Source organism: Capra hircus, chromosome 9 (assembly GCF_001704415.2).
Source record: "Capra hircus breed San Clemente chromosome 9, ASM170441v1, whole genome shotgun sequence".
NCBI lineage: Eukaryota > Metazoa > Chordata > Mammalia > Artiodactyla > Bovidae > Capra > Capra hircus.
In genome coordinates this window covers 85,142,579-85,164,391 of record NC_030816.1, presented here as the reverse complement: position 1 = coordinate 85,164,391, position 21,813 = coordinate 85,142,579, and the positions used below count along the sequence as shown (strand labels likewise).

Here is a 21,813-nt window from a genome sequence, read left to right as displayed (position 1 = left end):
TGTTGGCCTGGTCCGTGGGTGTTACCAGGGCCCCACAGGGGTCACCGACTGGGCCTTGAAATCCAGCTGGACGTCCTGCTTAGTATCCAGTTTCATGGACAGAGGAGATTGGCACATTGCAGCTCCATAGTATCGAACATAGGGGAGAGGAGTGGGGAGCAGGGGCCCTGATCCCTGGGGAAGAGGTCACCAGGGATCCATTGCCATCTTATAGAGACCTGAGGCAATTTCCCCTGAGATGAGTGGGAAACTGGCACAGCGAGTTTGTAATCTCACCCTGGACTAGCAGAGAGGTGCAGGGGAAACACAGATCATCAATAGCCTCAAGCTCTTATTAAGAGAGTATTTGGCGACCCTAAATCCCGGGATCAAAGGCTTGTTTTAACCAGCCAAATAGAGAGTTGGAGAGGAAAATCTTGTTTGCCTGGATCTCTTTGCATCCAAGGAGATTAAATCGAGAGCCCAACCTTTTTCAGTGGCTATGGCATGAAGGCTAAGCCATCATTTAGCTGTTACTAATAAAGTTGTTGAACACAATATTTACTTCTGAAATCAGTCATTTACTTTTAAAATAATGTTAGTTGTTTATCCTTATCTATATAAAGATACAGTTTTTCCATATTAAAACATCCCAGGTCTGCTTAGATTTGCATGCTTATTTTGTTTTTAATATTAAACTCCTGAGAGATTACACAATGGTTTTGTTTGTTTTTACATCAGGAAAGAATTAAATTAATCATACTTATTTACTCAAGGTGCAGTACTGCCTTTGTTTGGTTCATGTCAGGTATTCTTCTTGTTTTATTTTTCTTTCCCATCATCTCAGATCTATACTCTCATTTATATCCACATACACAAGGGACTTCACTAGTGGTCCAGTGGCTAAGAATCCATGCTTCCAATGCAGGGGCCTGGGTTCCCTTGCTGGCTGGGGAAGGAGATCCTACATGCTCCAGCTAAAAGATACTGAGCATCACAACCGAGACCTGCTGTAGCCATATACACATACACACAAATATATGTATATTTTAAGTTTTACCATATGTGTATTTTCAGGAAACCATCACCATGGGGAAGGCGGTGAATAGATATATCACTCCTCAAATATCCTTCTGCCTCTTTGCACCTGCTTCCTTCCACCTGCCTCTTGGTTCATTCATCTCCAGGCGACTGCTGATCTGCTATCTTTGTGTCCCTCTAATTAGTTCTCATTTTCATGAACTGTGTATGAATGGAATTATACAGTATATGTCTCTTAGTCTGATTGTTTATTAAGTAGTTATTTTGAGATCACTCAAGTTGTCGGTCATTCAGTTTTGCAGCTGAGAGTATTCTGTTGTGTGAGTTAACTACATTCTCCTGTTAATTGACATTTGTTTTTATCCAGTTTTTAGCTTCTATAGTGTTATAAATCAAACTACTGTGAAAATTTGTGGACAAATCATAGAAGATACTTATACTTTCATTTCTAGGAGTATATTAGCTGAATCATGTAGTAGGTGTATGTGTAAATTTAAGAAATTGACAGACTTTTTTCCAAAAGTTGCTTTTTTATTTTCCCAACAAGAGTGCATGAGATTCTAGTTATTCCATATCATTGGAAATATTTAGTATGATTAGTCTTTTTTAATTTCAACCATTCTAATAGGTTTGTAGCAGCATCTCATTGTGGTTTTAATTTGCATTTCCCTGATGAACCCATAGAATCTATGGATCTGTAGAACTCTGTGAACGTAGTCTTGTCAATGGGGAATGAAGCAGCTTTACTTTCTCCTGTTTATCTTGCCTTACAGCATTGTGCGTAGCCTCCAGGACAGTGTTGGGCAGCAGTGGAAAGACAGAACGTGCAGGCCTTGAGCTTAGAAGGGCAGTGCTCGGTCGTTTGTGATTAAGTATGATGTTAGCTGCTTCCTTGCTGGCTCAGATGGTAAAGAATCTGCCTGCATGCAGGAGACCTGGGTTCGATCCCTGGGTTGGGAAGATCTGGAGAAGGACGTGGCAACCCACTCCAGTATTCTTGCCTGGAGAATCCCATGGGCAGAGGAGCCTGGAGGGCTGCAGTCCATGGGGTCACAGAGTTGGCCACTACGGAGCAACTAAGCACAGCGCATGATGTTAGCTGCAGGTTTTCACAGGTTTTCTTTATCAGGTTGAGAAATATCTGTATTATTCCTAATTTGCTCTTACGGACGGTCATATTTTGAAGAATGGATGTTGGATTATGTCACTGGATTTTATTTTAAATCTGTAGTATGATCATGTGCTTTGTCTTTTTTCAGTCGGTTAATGCTGTGAATTCCGTTGATTGGTTTTCTTATACCATCTTTGTCTTTTTAAATCAGGGTAACATTAACTGAAAATGATTTGCAGTATTTTCATATCTTCAATTTTCTCAAGAATTTGTGTAGAGTTGGTATTATTTCTTCCTTGACTATTTGAACTCACCTGGAGCTACAAATTATATTTCCTTAAATAAAGAAGTGGCTGCTCAGGCTTGCTTCTTTTTGTTGTTGCCTGAGATTCTGTAGTTTTTGTCTACTCTAGTAACTTGTCTGTCCATGGGGATTCTCCAGGGAAGAATACTGGAGTGGGTTGCCAACCCCTCCTCGAGGGGATTTTCCCAACCTGGGGACTGAACCCAGGTCTCCCACATTGCAGGCAGATTCTTTACCCTCTGAGCCACCAGGGAAGCACAAATTCATTGTCTTAAATAGAGAAGTGACTACTCAAGTGTTGTTTGTTGTTGTTGTTGCCTGAGATTTAGTAGTTTTTCTTTGTCCTTCAAGAAATTCATCTATTTCACCTAAGTTCATAAATTTATGGGTATAAAATTAATAATATTTGGCCATTATACTTTTTAATATCTGTAGAATCTGTGTGTCACTTCTCATGCTGCTGATATTGGTAAATTGTGTCTACTCTGTTTTTTCTTAATCAGTTTCACATGTGTAAATATATTGATCTTCTCAAAGAGCAAGCTTCTGTTTTCATTGATTTTTCCCTATTATTTTTCTATTCTCAACCATTGCTTTTAACTCATCTTTATAGTTTCCTTTTTTCTTCTGCTTTGCTTTTTTTTTTTTTTTTGCTCTTGATTTCCTTTTTAAAAATTTTTAAAGTAGAAACTGAAGTCATTGATTTAAAACTTCTTAATTTTCCCATATAGGTGTTAAGTCCTGTATTTCTTCTTTATACTGCTTTAGCTGCATCTTAATTTGCCTTCATTTTCACTCATTTCAGAATTTCCCTTTTGATTTCTTCTTTCATCCATGGGTTACTTAGGAATATATTATTCAATTTTTTAATATTTTAGAATGTGTTTTTATTTCTCTTAGGCAATACCTAGACATGCTGAACCTTTTTGCAAAGTGTTTATACAGTTTTACATTTCTAGTTAGCAGTGTATCCTGGCCAACTCTTGGTATGATCGGTCTTCACTTTCAGCAGTTTTCATAGGTGTGTAGTGGTGTTTCATGGTTTAAATTTGCATTTTCTTAATGGCTAGTGATGCTATTCATTTTCATGTATGTATTTGCCATCCATCTGTTTACTTTGGTGAAATATCTTTGCAAACTTTTTGCATACATTTTTGTGGTATTTGTGTGTTTATTATTGAGTTTTTCTGAGTCCTTTATATATTCCAGGTGCAAGTTCCTTATCAGATCTATTCTTTATACTATTTTCTGCCAATCTAGTTTATCTTTTCATTCTCTTAATAGGATCTTTCAAGGGGAGTAATTTTATTTTTATTAGGTAAAATTTATAAATTTTTTATGGATAATACTTTTGATGTCATATCTCAGAATTATTTAACTATCTCAAGGAAACAAATAATTTCTTCTGTATTTTCTTTTAGATATTTTACTGTTTTATACATTACATTGAGGACTGAACTCATTTTGAATTGATTTTTGTATATAGTGATTGGTATGTATCAAAACTTGATTGGTATTTTTAGTTTGTTTCCATATAGACATCCAGTTATTCAGCACTGTGTGTAGAATAGACTGTTTTTCTCCACATAATTGCCATTTCACCTTTGTCTGAAATCTATTGCCCAAATACATGGAGTCCTCTATTCTATGCCATTGATCTATTTCCGTGACAGACACTAATAGAGTTGCTGAGTCACAGGATGTCTCTATGTTTAATTTCTCTATGTACTGCCCTCTGCCATTTCTGATTTAATTTGTATAGTTATGCTACAAGAAATGCAAATTTTATTTGCGTTTATATTGCTTTATATGAGAATAGCTTCCACTTCTTATCTTAAAACAGATAGCTTCTCCGTTGACAGGTGTCTGATGATGTGAGATAGAGTTACCATAATTTTTCGTAAATGAAGCAGTATTCTCTCATTTACTGAATCACACTAGCTACCCTTTTTTGTGGATAATGAGTTCTGGTAAAGAAATAAAGAATGCTGTTATTAATGCCCCTGCTTAATTAACAATTGCTGTTTCTAAGGCTGTTGTGTAGGTTTGGCAGATAAAATATAGGTTGTTATTCAGTTGCTCAGTCATGTCTGACTCTTTTCAACCCCATGGACTGCAGCACGCCAGGCTTCCCTGTCCTTCACCATCTCCCAGAGCTTGCTCAAGCTCATGTCCATCGAGTCTGTGATGCCATCCAACCATCTCATCCTCTGTTGTCCCCTTCTCCTCCTGCCTGCAAACTTTCTCAGCATCAAGGTCTTTTCAAATGAGTCAGCTCTTCCTATCAAGTGCCCAAAGTATTGGAGTTTTAGCTTCAACATCAGTCCTTGCAATGAACAGTCAGGACTGATCTCATTTAGCATGGACCGGTTGGACCTCCTTGCAGTCCAAGGTACTCTCAAGAGTCTTCTCCAGCATCACAGTTCAAAAGCTTCAATTCTTCGGCACTCAGCTTTCTTTGTAGTCCAAGTCTCACATCCATACATGACTACTGGAAAACCATAGCCTTGACTAGTCAGACCTTTGTTGGCAAAGTAATGTCTCTGCTTTTTAATATGCTATCTAGGTTGGTCATAACTTTAAATAGGAAATCTGAAATTCAAATTTAACCGAGTGCCTTGTATTTTTATTTGCCAAGTCTAGCTACTCTGTTCTTGAGGCTCTTGGTGCTTCCCCATAAACCATAATCATAATAACTTGTCTCAGCTACTTTGAACCACTACTCCCAACTTTCTCAATCATTAGCTGCATTTATTGAACTAGTGAAATTAAAAACTTCCCATGGACTGTTCAGGCATTTCCTAGCTAAAATAATCTGCTTATAAGAAATATTTTTTTCTGTTTTTAAAAATTTTAATGTAGTCAGATCAATCTCCATTTCTCAGTTCAGTTCAGTTAAGTTGCTCAGTTGTGTCTGACTCTTTGCAGCCCCATGAATCACAGCATGCCAGGGCTCTCTGTCCATCACCAACTCCCGCGTTCATCCAAACTCATGTGCACTGAGTTGGTGATGCCGTCCAGCCATCTCATCCTCTGTCGACTCCTTCTCCTCCTGCCCTCAATCCCTCCCAGCATCAGAGTCTTTCCCAATGAGTCAACTCTTCACATGAGGTGGCCAAAGTATTGGAGTTTCAGCCTCAGCATCAGTCCTTCTGATGAACACCCAGGACTAGTTTCCTTTAGGATGGACTGGTTGGATCTCCTTGCAGTCCAAGGGACTCGCAAGAGTCTTCTCCAACACCACAGTTGAAAAGCATCAATTCTTTGACGCTCAGCTTTCTTCATAGTCCAACTCTCACATCCCTACATTACCATTGGAAAAACATCAATTTTAGAAGAGTACCAGAGCAAAACCTAGAGATCTACTGTGAAGATAGCATAAGGATTTAGCTTCATAAAACCAATTACATACATGCAGGATGACAAAGACCTGCCTTGGCAGTTATTTCATGTGAAAAGCATCTAGGCTTTTAGTTGATACCAAGTTCAGTAGTGGACAGCAGTGTGGCAAGAGTAGGAGAGAGTAAACTGTAGCTTTCCTGGCATTAATCAGAGTATTAGCAGAGAAGGTGTAGTCTGGAGCAGTGGTGGATGCATCGAAAGCTCTAAATAAATATTATTTGAGTGAATGAATGAATTGTTCTTTGCTTTCAGACAGTGAACATCTAAAATACAGTGTCAGTTCTCGACAGATACTTTACAAAGTACACTGACAATTTAGAGAATGACCCTAAGAGGACTGGCCAGAAAGTAAAGGGTCTGATGACCCAATCTCAGTGAGGGAATCTCCAGAGATTCCCTAGGGCGAGTTTTCTTGAGGAAGTGCTGCCTTTTTTCAACCACTTAGGTGTTCTTACGTGGGAAATATTAACGTGTCTATTTAAACTACTCCAGAGGGAGAATCAGCAGGTTGAAATTACCGTGAAGAACATCAAAGGTAAACAATGTGGTCATTAAGCAAAAGTCGATCAGGTTCATTCCTCTGGGAGTGCTTTTTTTAATTTTTATATTATTTGGTTTTGTTTTTGGCTCTGCTGGGTCTTTGTTGCTTTGGATTGGCTTTCTCTGGTTGCGGTGAGCTGGGTGTTGCTCTGTATTGTGACGGCTTACATTGTTGGAACTGGAGCTACAGTACCTTGTTGTAGCTCCTGGGCTTCAGAGCAAAGCCCTCAGGAGTTGTGGCCTGTGCGCTGAGTTTCTCCTCGGCACGTGGATTCTTCTCCAACCAGAGGTCGAACCCGCTGTGATAATCCAATGACTTATTTTTGCTTAGTTTTCTTCATGTCCATTTTGTTTAGCAATAAAAATACCAGTGTATTTCAAACACCTATACATGGTTGAACACAATAGCCTTTACCTACGCAATAAGATTTCTTTGTTATACATTTAATTTTCCATCATCCATGTTCATAGCTGCATTGTTGGCTGTAGCTAAAAAGTGGAAGCAACCTGTGTGTCCACCGATGGATGAATGGACAAACAGAATGTGGTTTATACACACAATGGTGTATTATCCGGCCTTTGAAAAGAATGAAATTCTGGCACATTCTACAACAGGGATGAACCTAGAGGAGGTTTGCTAAGTAAAAGAAGTCAGACACAGCCAGGCGAGTACCATGTGTTTCCACTTACAGGAGGTATCTAGAATAGCCAAATTGTAGAAAGAGAAAGTAGAATTGTGGTCGTCAGGGCTTGGAGTCAGGGATAAGTGGGTAGTTATTGCTTAAAGGATATAGAGTTTCAGTTTTGCAAGATGAAAATGTTCTAGAGATTGGTTGCACACCAATGTGAATACACTTAGCAAGAGTGAACTGTGTACTTAAAAGTGTTAAGAAGCTCAGTTTTATATTACATGTTGTTTTTCAGCCACTCAGTTATGTCTGACTCTTTGCGACCCCATGGACTGCAGCACGCCAGGCTTCCCTGTCCTTCACTGTCCCCCAGGCTTTGCTCACACTCATGTTCATTGAGTAGGTGATGCCATCCAGCTGTCTCTATTATGTGTATATTACTGAAAGTAGGAAAGTTAATTTCACCTCATTTGAAACATTGTTTTCATTTAAACACGTGAATAATTCTCTCCTTTGTTTGATAGTATATGTCAACCAAGAGAATTTTAAGATAGCCATGTGATCCCATCTATACTAAACAATAACCTTCAAATTGTAAATCTCCTAGCATTTATGAAATGTAACATTAGTTTTTGAGACAGTGTCTATGCCTCAGTATTTAAAGATACCTGAGTTACTACCAGTAATCTAAATATATCAGGCCTCTAGGAGCTCCAGAGAGGCACTTGAAGGGAAGTCCTTGGATGCTCTGAAATCATACTGAAAATGCTGTGCTGTGTGTGTACATGAGGAAGGAGCACCCATGGCTTTTATCTGATCCTCAAGGGCTCTGTGACAGCTGAAAGCTCACGAACCGCTCATGTAAATGAAATTCACAGTCGCCCGTGAGATAGTTGCCTCACCATTTGGGACTGTTAGAGGTACATTAGTCCCTGTCATCCTCTACACTTCTTCTAAGGAGTAATTAATAACGGCAGGACATTAACTTGGCGGACCCAGGTGGTGTGCCCCAGGGTCAGCCTGTATGCACGGCTGTTAGATGATGTTAGTGCCTCGATGATGGAATAGGTACCTCCTCACCTCATGTGAGGATGTCGTAAAGTCAGATGCGGCGCTGGAACCTGGGGGGTTAGGAGCAGAATTCCAAGTGCTCTTGACAGTTTGGAGAAAATGAGTACCAGCCAGTGACAGTGAGGTCAACAGGAAAAGAAGAGTAAAAATCAGGAGGGAACATAGGCCAGCGAGACTAATGGAAAGAACCGGCCAAGGAACAGCCAAATGGCGAGAACCTAAGGCTCGTGATGAATCACAGGCTGAGGGCCAAGGTGAAGTCAAAACTCTTGTGATGTGCGCTGCACTGCAGAGGAGCCCCAACGAGAGAGGGAGGCGCTTTCCTGCTCAGAGATGATCTTGAGTAATTGAGATCCCCTAGTGTGGTTCAATGCTGATTATTTCTAAGTAGTTATCTGCATTCATTTTTCTCATTTTTGAAGGAAAATCTTTGTGTGCAGACATGCGTGCACATATAAAGATAGTGTGTGTGTTCTGTGTGTACGTGCATGTACGTGTGTGCTTGATTGTGTTGAGGGTTTGAGAGTGTCAACTTAAAAAATATTCACAACCTAAACTTGAGTTATGTTTTATTTGGTGGGAATTTTTAGGATTTCAAGCCCGGGAGACAGCATCTCAAGCAACCCTGAGAGAAGTGCTCCGAGGAGGCGAGGGAATGAGCCAGGATATATAGCAGTTTTGTAGCAAAGGGCAGATAGTCTGAACATCAAAAGATCATTTTTAATTAAAGAAAACCAGATATCCCAGTGGGCTTCCTGGCTGGCCCTAGTGGTAAAGAATCTGCCTGCCAATGCGGGAGATATAGGAGATACATTTTCGATCCCTACGTTGGGAAGAGCCCCTCGGGCAGGATATCCCAAGCTAAGGAAGTTAGTACTTTTCTATGTATGGGAAGACACAAGAGTCTGGACTCACTGAAATCATTCTTTTCATATGTATCTCAGCTATCCTGGAGCAGTAGCCTGAGTTTTTCACATCCTGAGCTCCTCTGGGGCTCCCTGTCGGGAGTGACTGCAGTTTGATGGCTGTTTCTAGATTTTCTCCTTGCTGAGTGCCGTTAGGACTCACCAGCTGTTATTGGAGGACCAGAATCACTGATGACAGTGACATCCTTCTTTCTTAATATGGCAGGAAATACTTCATGTCTCAAGGGTCTGCTTGCTTTGTTGTTTGGTTCTGATGCTTAGAAAAGATGCTTGGGGAGATTTTGGAAAAGTATTCAAGAAAAGAGTGTAGACATTGAAAGGAAAAGAAAAATGGGAATTTGAAAATTAATTCCCTGGAATAAAAAAATGAATGTGTGGAGATGTGATGAAGAGGAGAACATGGCAGGTGGTCATGTCCTGTGATCGTGCTCGAGGGAACACAGCTTCCTTCCCCTACCTTGGGAAAGCTTTAGATCATGTGGAGTCTTCTCACTGTAAGTAATGGGCAACGTTAAAAATAACACCACATACAATGCTTATCCAAACAGATTAGAATTATGCTTCATTACTGTCAGTTTTATTTTCATTTGTAAAACAGATTTTACAAAGAGGGTACACTAGGTATGTTCCTAATTTTAGGGGACACTTCATAGCCCTTATGAAAACTTCCTTTAATTAGATCCAAAATCAATGAACTTCTTATAAGTTAACTCTCATTAGCTGCTGGGTACAAGCCATCTTGCCATGAAGCAACACTGATAACTTTCCGTGAAAGTTTCTGCAACTCATATTTTGATAAATCTATTTTTATAAAAATTTTAAATCTCAAAGTTACAAACCAACAGTCCTTCAGAGTAATACAACAAAATTTCAAATATTATAGGAGAATTAATCACAGTTGTTAGCAAGGAGACTTCAGTAAAAGCTACCTTTATGATAAGGTAGCTAAGTAAATTATAGGTACTGAATAAGCGTACAGATAAAGGATGGTTTTTCACGCTTCTACAGTGTAAGTGAAAGAATCCTTAGAGATCTCAGTGTACCATCTAAGGAAGCGCTGTGCTTATTCAGAAAGCTGCCAAGAGGAGGCTCCCTTCCTCACATTCAGTGAGGTGACTGTGTATAGATGCAGAGCATTCTGTGGATCAAGAGGCCTGATTCACTGTGATCTGTGAGGAAGTACCATTATCATCTCCACTTTTTGGTTGAAGGTTATGAGATTTAGGAGTAGGCGGTGCCCTTGAGGGAACAGGTTTACATTTGGGTTCATTCCTTAGGACATGAGGCTCAGTCAATGCTCTTTCAAGATCTTTGAGTAAATGTCATCATTTATTCTAATTTTTTTCTACTTATTTTCTTGATTTGAATAAAATAGAATCAAAGTGTTCTTATCAAACTCAGTTCAGTTCAGTCACTCAGTCTTGTCCGACTCTTTGCAACTCCATGGACTGCAGGATGCCAGGCCTCCCTGTCCATCACCGACTCCCAGAGCCTACTGAAACTCATGTCCATTGAGTCGGTGATGCCATCCAACCATCTCATCCTCTGTCATCCCCTTCTCCTCCCACCTTCAATCTTTCCCAGCATCAGGGTCTTTTCCAAGGAGTCAGTTCTTCGCATCAGGTGGCCAAAGGATTGGAGTTTCAGCTTCAGCATCAGTCCTTCCAATGAATATTCAGGACTGATCTCCTTTAGAATTGACTGGGTTGATCTCCTTGCAGCCTAAGGGACTCTCAAGAGTCCTCTCCGACACTACAGTTCAAAACCCTCAATTCTTTGTTGCTCAGGTGTCTTTATGGTCCAACTCTCACATCCACACATGACTACTGGGAAAACCAACGATCCTACTTAAATAAATATGCAAAAAAGAGGGAATATTATTCCATGATACTCAGTCTCCATGTTCATTAGCATTTCCAGTTCTGTCTCATTTTGTTGTTGTTCAGTCACTATTTTCTGACTCTTTTGCAACCCCATGGACTGTAAGCCCGCCAGGCTCCTCTGTTCTTATGCAAAAAAAAATGAAAAGGTCTAGGAGAGTGGGCTGCCTCAGCAGCAGAAAATATAATTTGATAAGATCCACTAGAGGATTGACTTGTCTTTCATATGGTTTATAGTGTAGATCCTTCCCTGGCTAGAGTCAGTGTTTACTTTTAAAGGAAGTTATTTTTATCTCTGCACTTAAAACAGATGGGTATCTTAGTATTTTATAAAAGATGACAGGTAAATTACATTACTAAAAAAAAGAAATAGCAGATGTGGAGAGGTATGCAATAGGATAGTTTATTGGGGGAAAATAGACTAATATCAAAATAGAACAGAAGCAGAAATAATGAATTTGCTGGCATCAATCTCTTCTTTCATGACCTCATCATGCCCAAGATACTGATCAGTTTCACTACAAGCAATAAATATTAAAATGAAATTTTTGAGTGTCTTATCAAAAGCTTCCTGACATCAATTGTTTTCACATTTTTTTTTCCTGCAAGCTTAGAATACGTCTTCATCTGTCTTTGATTCCAATCAATCTTGTTCCCACAAAAAGCACTTTTTTCCCCCCTCTTCTATTTTTGAGTTTTCTTTCTTAGCAGAGGTGCATGAATATTATTTTACACTCCAGTGTGGCTGCATCTCCATCAGTCAGGAAATCAAAAGTGGGTCTGAAGGATGTGTCATGGCCCTGCAGGGGTACAAACAATGGAGATGCTGTAATGATTTCCTGGCCCCTGGCAGCAGCGGCCGAGGAAGGCTGTGTGCACATTTGCACAAACCAGTCTGCATCCCTTGTTGTTATAACGATCCAGGTGTTTGCTGGAGAAGCGCGTTTTCAAAGAGCATTTAATTCTTCAGTGTCACCTGCACACAATTTCCAACTTGACAAATATTGCAAAATATTCTAAAAGCAAATGTTAGGGTCATCGTTCTGGTCTGTGTAACTTCTTTGATATCCTAATGCATTAACAGTAACTACATTTTGCACCTTTAAAGCTGAAGGCAACCAGGATTTCATTTTCATAATCATCTTCAATTATTAGGAATGGAGAAATACTCCATTAGTAATATTGGATGTGGTTCACAACTAGGTTTATTTGAAAAGTATTGATTGTTTCCTTTGATGTTTATGACATTTTCTAGATTTTCTGTTAAGGGCATGTCGCCATCATTTAGGATACATTTCCATACAATAGAGAGCAGGTAGCTTTGACATGTCAGTAAAGTTTTATCTTATGTTCCATGTATGCTGCTGCTGCTGCTGAGTCGCTTCAGTCGTGTCCGACTCTGTGCGACCCCATAGACGGCAGCCCACCAGGCTCCGCCGTCCCTGGGATTCTCCAGGCAAGAACCCTGGAGTGGGTGGCCATTTCCTTCTCCAGTGCATGAAAGTGAATTCGCTCTGTCGTGTTCGAGTCTTCGCAACCCCATGGACTGCAGCCAACCAGGCTCCTCTGTCCATGGGATTTTCCAGGCAAGAGTACTGGAGCGGGGTGCCATTGCCTTCTCAGTGTATTCTAACGTTTAGTATTTCCGGTCAGAAATTCAGTTCAGGTCTTCTAATTTTCAGTGGTGTCCTTCACTCCTGGTTTTCTGTTTCTCTTAACTTTACGTGCTATTTGTAACATCTCTTTTGGTACTTAATTGTATCTAGTTGATTTTGTTGTTGTATCATATCTGATGTTTCACAGTGACAACTCACCAGCTAAAGGTGATCTATAGATGGGTTTGTGGTGACCCACCAACTGTTTAAAAAATAGCATCTTGAATTGGATGCCAATATTTGAAAACTGGGTGATGAGACACAAAAGTTGGGACATCCGGTATCAGCGGAGTCAAACAACAGGTCTGGCAAGGCTGGCACTCTTTTTGAGGGTACAAGTTTGCTGGAACTGAGGCCTGGGTGTCCTGGGATGGGTAGCCTGGTTCCCTGACCCCCAGGGTCCTTCCAGGTATTTTACTTTTATTTCACTTTCCTTCCCAGGCTGGTAGGCATTTGAAGTCATGGCCTGTCTGAGCATGCCTTTTCAGAGTTTTGTTTCCTGAACTAGGTTATAAATTGCTTAAAGCCAGACCTCCGTTGCTATGATTCTTCACTATCCTCACACTGCCTTGCATAGTACTAGTCACATAGTAGTTGTTCAATAAATTAATTTGTTAAAAATATCTATTATGTGCCGCTGGGCGTATACTGAGCTTCCTGAAGAGCTAGGGGAAAACAGTCTTCAAATAGTTCACACAAATGAAATGATTAATCTTCACAACTCCTTTTTTTGAGATTCACTAGGGATGTACAGTATGGGGATTAATTTATGATGAGGAAAGAATAACATTTAATGAAACTATTCCCAACTGAACTTTCAGGGAAGATTTAGCTACACAAAAAAGTAATTACCTGTATTGAAAATATGCCCTGCAGATGCAAGCCAGTGCTTTACCAGAAAGTGCCATGGCCTCTCCAGAGAAGGGGGCTCTGGTCCCCCTCCAGCCTGGCAGCCTCCTAGAACCATCATTCACTGTAAGACTTTCCACGTCCCTTGAGTGCTTTGGGTAGCATCTCACATCAGCTTATCGATTTCACAGTTATTCAGATGAGAGCTCATTGGAATAACCTCTACCAGTATTCATTTTCTGCCTCTGTGTTTAGTTCTATAAGAATACTTCAAATAAACTGGGGGGTGTGAGGGTTTAAATTTCTTTTTTTAAAAAATAAATTTCCATTGTGAATATTTATGAATGTAAGCAAAAAATATATAATATTATGAAGAACACATTTCATTTCTGTTGTTCTGGGTACGAGTGTCAGTCCCTGTTACGTGCTTCCTTTCTGGTTTCCTATCCTGACACAGACATCGTCTCGTGTCTCTGCAAATGTACCAAAGGTCTTAAAGAGTCATCATATCCTTTCGTTGCTGTTCAGTCGGTCAGTATTGTCCGACTCTGCAAACCCATGGACTGCAGCCCGCCAGGCTCCTCTCTCCGTGAGATTTCCCAGGCAAGAATACTTAAGTGGGTTGCCATTTCCTCCTTCAGGGAATCTTCTCAACCCAGGGATCAAACCTGTAACTTCTGCACTGAAAGGCTGCTTCATACACAAGGAAATAGATATGTAAAATATGAATTTGGATGTTGTTTTTTCAATATACTTAGAATTATGAAAATAGGCTTTGGAAATCTAGAAATACTTAGAAAGTACATCTATACTTTGTTACATGTGAGAATTGAAAATACACAAAATAAAATTTATTCAGCAATCAAATATTAATGACATAGAATATAGATATAAATTTAAAAACTTAGAGCAGGTCACATTGTTTTTACAAAGCCTGATTAGGAAACTAAAACCACAATTTTTTTTTTTTTCCTCCTAAAAGAATGTCATATACTCCTTGTATTCTTATATTTAGGTTACACAAAATTCCAGCTAATACGGCCATTTGGACCCCTGATTGAAAAGCACTTTTAAATAAGGGTTGAGCTTGCTTGATGCTCATCCAACTGACCCAATAAGACATGAAAACAGTTGGATGTTGAGGAAGGACCAAAAGTGTTATAGAAAGCAAAAACTAACAACTAAAAAAAAAAAAAAAATGTAGTGATAAAAATTTAAGAAAAAAAATGGGTAGAATGTGGAAATGAAATTACAGTCACCCTATCCAGTATCTTCCTGGATTAACCACGTGTATCATCATTGTATTGTCTTTCCATGTTCTGATTAACTCGGGACTCACAACCCAGCTAGCATGGTACGCACTGTGTACCTCTGTGTACGTGGAGAGAAGTGGCGCTTGGGATGACCGAGTCATTTTATAGGGATGTATTTTGGGGTTACTAGTAGTCCATCAAGTTTAAAATAACTTCTTTGAAGAACTATATTCAACTGCATTAAGAAAAAAGACATTTTTAGACTAAGCAAGTGGGCATGAACTAAAAGGGAAAAATTCAGTGTAGTAAAGTCTATAGTGGGCAGGAAAAAAAAAAAGAAGCAAACAAACTACATAAGTAAAAATCAAAACTGACTATTTAGGCTCCTTCTGAGGGCATCAAAGTCATTTCAAAAATGACCCTAAATCACTTCAATACCAAGAACCCAGACAACACTCAATGATAAAAGTCAATTCAAACTGGATTCCAGTTATATAGATCACTTAGACGACATCTGTTTTTTATTTTCCCCCTTCAGTGAGGTAATGACATTCATTTGAAATACAGTTGTGAATATTTGCTTTAATTTGATCTCAGTTATAGAGTTTTCCCATTTCCACATCTTTGTTGATGATCTTTTATTTGAGGAATGGGTGGAACATTAATCTGTTTCTGAAACCAAAACCTGTACAAAAAGATTCCTTCAGAAAAGGGTCCCTCCTCCTGACCCAGCCTTACTCTCATCCTGTTGTTCCTGTGGATCCAATGCTTGTGTTCAGTCAACTCCAAGTTTCAGATGTATCTTTCTTGAGCTTCTTTTGAGAAAATAAGCAGAAATATATGTTTTTCTATCTCCTTAAGCAAAAGATAAGCAGCTATACATAAGTACTTTGCTTTTTAAAAACAATATCTCCTTCATCTTGTTTATAAAGACCTTTTGTAAAAATAGAGATCACTCTTGAAGAGTTTCATTTCATTTTGGCCACAGCGATAGCTCTGGAAGCCTCGATTCAGGTGGGTGCAGGGGAAGGATAAGAGGAAGAGAGGCACACGGATTTTAAATGGAGCGCCAACGAGAGTTGCTCACTGACCTAGACTGAAGAAAAAGATCAATAGTCAAAACATTTCAAACCTAATCAAGCCATTGATTGAGGCAAAGACATGAGAAAATAAAATGTCTTTGAACCAAAAGATCCCATTAGTTTGGTTTGAGGCAAGCCAACTCTTAGTTAACAGGGCATCAGAAAGAGAATTTTTGAGGCAGGTGTGAATAAGTGTGTCTCTGTAGCATAAGTGAGAGCTCAGGCCTGTGGAAACATGTATCATAAACACATCAGAGGTGCAGCTGAGGTTTTGTGAATATACTTTTCAAGGAAAATGGCTTAGAAGCCCGTTATGAGCTGAACTGTAGTCTGTTCTCCCCCATATCAGACAACGAAGCCCCTCCCCCCAACCCTGCCACGCGATTGTTTTTGGAAATGGGGCCTTTAGAGGAGTAGCAAGGTTAAGGGAGATCCTGAGGGCCGGGTCCTGATCCAGTGGGCCTGAGGCCTTATATGAAGTGAGGAGATGGCAGGGCTGCATGAAGGTAGCAGACGCATGAGAAGTCGGCTCCAAGGAGAGAGGCCTCTGGAGAAATCAGCCCTGCGGGCACTTTTATTTTAAACTTCCGGCCTCCAAAGCTCTAGGAAGATGAAGGTCTGCTGTTTAAGCCCCCAAGTCTGTGACATTTCATCGTGGCCACCTGAGCTGACTCATATAAAGCCCAAGTACAGTTTCTAGGAAGAGACGTATTTTGACAAGGTAGAGTGAGTGATAAGCAGTCAGAAGTCTGAGAATACTGAGTCTGCATTGTGGAGATTACCAGGATCAGACACCTGGATCAAAGGGTCAAAGGCTCAAGATCTAGCCTTCCCTCTGCAGTGCATGGTGCTGTGTGACTTTGGGGAGACCTCCTATGCTTTCAAAGCCCGAGATCCATTAAGTGGGGGTGATAGCATCCATTTCTCTGATTATAGAGATTTAAATAAGATCCTATGTCTCTGCGTGTGTGCTCAGTTGCTCAGTTGTGTCCGACTCTTTGCGACCCCATGGACTGTAGTCCACCAGGCTCCCCTGTCCGTGGGATGCTCCAGGCAAGAATACTGGAGTGGGTAGCCCTGCCCCTCTCCAGGGAATCTTCTCGACCCAGGGATCGAACCTGTGTTACTTATGTCTCCTGCATTGGCAGGTGGATTCGTTACCACTAGCACCACCTGGGAAGATATCATTTCTATAGTTATATATATGTAGAAGGCAATGGCACCCCACTCCAGTACTCTTGCCTGGAAAATCCCATGGATGGAGGAGCCTGGTAGGCTGTAGTCCATGTGGTTGCTAAGAGTCGGATACGACTGAGTGACTTCACTTTCACTTTTCGCTTTCATGCATTGGAGAAGGAAATGGCAACCCACTCCAGTGTTCTTGCCTGGAGAATCCCAGGGACGGGGGAGCCTGGTGGGCCGCCATCTATGGGGTCGCGCAGAGTTGGACACGACTGAAGTGACTTAGCAGTAGCACATATATATATATATATATATAAATAACTACATATATATATATACACACACACATACACACACACAATTAAAAGCTCTTTCCTAAGCTATAACGCATTAGATAAATGCATGTGAGCATTAGTGCCTTCCGGAAACATAAAGCTGAAGGAGTTCTGATAACGTCAGTATAAAATGATTCTCCTTTTAAGCTCATCCGTTTTTGTAGGCAAACCATCAACTCTCACTTCCTATTCTGTCCAGGTTTTGTCCTCTGAGTTCAGGCATTTATTTTGTTGTGTTAATGAGGAGACCAGAAACCAGATAGTTGTGGTTGTCAGAATTTTTTCTACAACAAGAATAAGCAGGTTCCAAGGTGCAGCCGGAGGCATGTCAGCCTGGATTAGACAACCCAGTATGTGTAGCTGCCTCTGTTCACTGACCATTTTATGAGTGGCGTAGCTGCATGGGCAGAAATTAATGTTGTGGAATTGAGGTGTTATTCTATGTTTAGTGTATTCCAGGGTCCCTCTATTAAAGATACATCTGGAAAACTTGGAAAATATTCAGGTGAATGGCTCAAAGAAGTCAAATCATTTAGCGTGCAAAAGGAAACAGCATGAAGAGAGCTGAAGAGCGTTTTTCAGTCTCTCCACTGCGAAGAGCTAACATGTGCTTTTTGTATGATCTTCCTTCTCAGAGATCTAGATTAGCTCTAAAAAATATTTAACTGACAAAGAATTGCAGTGGTAACTGTCAAATTTTTTCTCCGTTGGTCTTTAAGAATATGACGGCTTTCCACATCTTTGGATTGATTTAAATAGATTCTGATAGAATGGGAGTTTCTTTCTTTAAAAAGAAAAACTACTGTGTACAAAATAATTTTTTTAAGACCGACATAACATATTGAATGTAGCAGGCATCCCTATTCATGTTGGCCTTCCAGACTTTATGGAGGGAATTGTGTATGTGTAACACTACCGTATTCTCCAGAGAAGATACTTTCATAAATCATTTATTGCCTACTGCCATATTTCTATAATGCTAGTACACATGCTAAGTTTATTTTGGTTTTAAAATGTCTGTACAATAATAAGAAAAAGGACTAGCAGAGAAGGTAAAGCAAGCATGTATGTTACTCACCACTAAATATGCTGAAGAATACCATGAATCAAGGAAACCCCATCTCAAATAGATAAGTCAAAATGGAAGTTTAGATTTTCTGCCTAGAAACAATGATGCAGATTTTATTTTGTTTTTGCTCTTTATCCTAGAAAGGCGTGTGTGCCAGGGAGTTGTCTAGTTATACCTCGATGTATAATAAACAAGCTAGAAGTGAAGGTATTTATTGCGTTTGTTACAGGTGACTTTGGAACATTTGTGCCCAAAGCACCAAGTGTGGCAGGAGGAATTCTCTCCAAATCGCCTTCAGCCCACTGAGCAGACTTGAGACACAGACCTATGCACATGGCTGTGCTGGAAAGAACAGATGAGAGATGGAGTGGACCCGCTGATGTGTTTAGTTGAGAGTCAGTTTCTCAGTAAAGTTATACCTGATTAAATAGGAAGTAACCAATATTTTCTGGTGACTGTAGATTAATTCAAGTCATGAAGAGTTTCATGCATCTGGGGAGTTAAAAAAAAAAAAAAAGATATTTTTAACTAGCTGCTCCCACAGAGCAAAAAATAAAAAGAATAGTTTTCTGGCACATTCATCCCACCTTCCACCAATGACAAAAACCACAGTCTTGAAACTGTGCAGACACGCCTTTTATTTCAGGTATTATGCTCTGTCAGCTCAGCATTTTACCCTCCATCCGTCGCTGTCGGAGTCAGGGTGGGCTCTGGGCGCGCAGGAGGTGCCGCAGCTCAGCTGGTAGACCCCGTCGGCCCGGAGGTGCCGTCCGCCGGGTGTCTGACTGTTCTGTCTCTTCCAGCCTAGGCCCTCACTCCAGAGCTCTGTGTTCAGAGCCGTGATCCATTGGGTCTGCCTCCAGTTTCCACGGTCGTGCTGCTTTTCCCAAGGACAGTCCTTGTGTGATGGTACCCGCAGAGCCAGCGGTGTTCCCTGTGCAGGAGCGCGTGGTGAATCCTGCCGGGGGTGGGGGCGGGCGCTGGCATCACGGCCCCAGCACCTGTGACAGCCAGGAGCCATCTGTGCCATCCCTCATCCCAGCCCCCAGTTAGCGTCACCCAGACAGAGAAGCGGGGCAGAGATCGAGTATTCCGACCCTCCCACCTCCCTCAGCACAGCCCTCCCCCTTTTTTTTCTTTCCACGAGTTCAGAGGGTCTCGTGGGCGTGGGATGCAACCAACCTGTGTGTCCGCTGTCCGTCCTTACAGTGCTGTCCCGCACCTGGCCTTGGGCTGTCCCCAGTTTAAAGGCCAAGAGTTGCAAGCCTGTTCTCTGGTGCCTCTTGCTGGCCTCAGTGGAGGAGGGTTGTGGGGTGTAAGGACACAGGTCACTGGTAGTGGGGGGGACATTTCTGTTAATATGTCCCTTATCACGCGGGGAAAATGATCCCGTCATCCCACTGCGTATCCCTACAGGTCCCAGAGGGAGAGAAGGCATCCTCAGCCCGGAGCCTGCACGGGTGGAGAGAAGGCACTGCTTAAAGAGTGCTTTGAAGAAAACCAGGGAGGGCCTTTAGGGCTCCTGTACCGGGCCTGGGGAGAAACTGTTACCCTCCTTCATTCTGCAGGGACAAGAGGAGCAAGCACTGTTCTCCAGTTCCGCTGAGAAGCGGAGCTTTGGTGGAGGAGCCTCAGGGGAGATGGGTCCAGGAGGCCTAAAGCCATGTGCAATCAGAGATCCCAGAGAAGGGGGCCAGGCAGGATGGAGGAAAGCACCGCCCCCAACCCAGTCCCCTCTGAGCTCCCACTGCTAGCTTCCGTTGTCCCCACCCAGGGGGAGGTCAGAGGACAAGGGAGAGCCAGGGGTGTGGTCCTCAGGAGTCACCCTCCCAGGGCACAGAGCAGGCATAGAAAGATGGGGGAGCATGGGGTGTGTAAGGCGATGAGCGTGGAGAGCAGAATTAGAGCCCCTGATTGCACACTTGCCGTCTGTTGCGCCCTCTGACATACACCTGCTGCCAGAATCTGAGGCTCTGCATTCAGTGTTGAGAACGGAAATGGAGTCATAGAGGGCCATAGAGTGAAATATTAATAGACTGAAGCAGGAAGGATAAAGAGCCCGCATGAAGCTCCACTATGTGCATAAACTTATTTTTAAATGATTTAAGGGAAACTTGTCTCTCTTTTGTAATGTGTGGATTTAAATTATATACATATATGTATGTATATATATTTTCTGAAAATGAACTTAAAAACCAATAAATCATTTTTCCAGCTACCCTGCAAGGAGCGGATTTATTGATATATGCATACATTGATATATGTTCCCAGTGTAAAATATACGGGCATATATTCTAATGTGCTAAGCTGATATGAGCCTTACCCTCATTCCGTTGTGTTACTGCATTATATGCCTCTTGATTCATTTATTCATTCATATGCCACCCCTGTTTTGCTCAATTTTCAAATAGAAGCTTTTTCCAAAATCTGTCCTATAGAATTTTACTTTTTTTTTTTTTACCCTTTGTTGCCAGATGTCAAAATTATACAAACACAGCTGGATTAATACCCCTGTGCAGATGGGTTAGCTGGTACTGTGTTATATTAATTTTATTGCCAGGATATTGTAATGTATGTTGGTGCAATTGCCAGAATCGAAAAGGACTCGTATCTGTCATATGTCTCATGCATATTCGTCAGCAGAGAGTGGCCAATACAAACACAGCCAACTGCTTATGAGAACCTTAGATGCTAAAAAAGTCCTCAGAGGGATGACTAACAGAGCTGAGGAATTGCTATTGCAACTGACATAGAGGATTAAGCTGTGGATATGAAACATATAAAACCATGAAGATGAATTCAGACTTGGCCTTTTCTAGTCAATTTATAGCAGTTAACTCATAGCTTCCTTTGCCATCAGTTTCTTCCTTGTTGAAAACATGTTTAGACAAGCCATATCAGAGGTCTGGAAATCTGCCTTTTTTTTTTTTTTTTTTTTTAAGATTAAGGTTTTTCTTTTTTTTTTGAAGTATGAACACGATGGATTTGGAAAGCTTAAGCCGGATGGTAAAGGATGTTTTGTGGCTAATTACAGTAAATCCTTGGATAGTCGAAAATGCTCTGAGAATTTTCACCTTTTACTTTTCTAGTTAAGAAAGTACTTAGTTTTCTTCTCTTTTTTCATTTTTGTTTTAGTTGTCAGGTTAGAAAAAGTCCTAAAATACATAAACTAATGGCCTTTTTGCTTTGTGGCAGTAGGTGTATAAATACTTGCAACTTGAAAACATTTTAATCTCCTTTAAGTTAATCCATTTCACTCAGCCTTGCTGTTGTTTGCTTGTAATAACCTGGCTTGCAGAAGGAGGTATATATGTATATTTTCTGAAGTCAGTTGTACAATAGGAAGTAACAGGCTTCCACCGCTTCGTTAAGTCATTAAACAGGGTCTAGAGTGTGGGCTGACTTCCCTGGTGGCTCAGATGGTAAAGAGTCTGCTTACAGTGCAGGAGACCAGGGTTCAATCCCTGGATCAGGAAGATCCTCAGAAAGAAATGGCAACCCACTC

At 40.9% G+C, this 21,813-nt stretch overlaps 1 protein-coding gene across 1 annotated transcript in view; it reads left to right on the top strand.

Moving 5' to 3' along the window:
* Positions 1-21,813, top strand: part of PARK2 (parkin RBR E3 ubiquitin protein ligase) — a 1,213,425-nt gene that overhangs the window by 325,232 nt on the left and 866,380 nt on the right. The window lies entirely within an intron of this gene.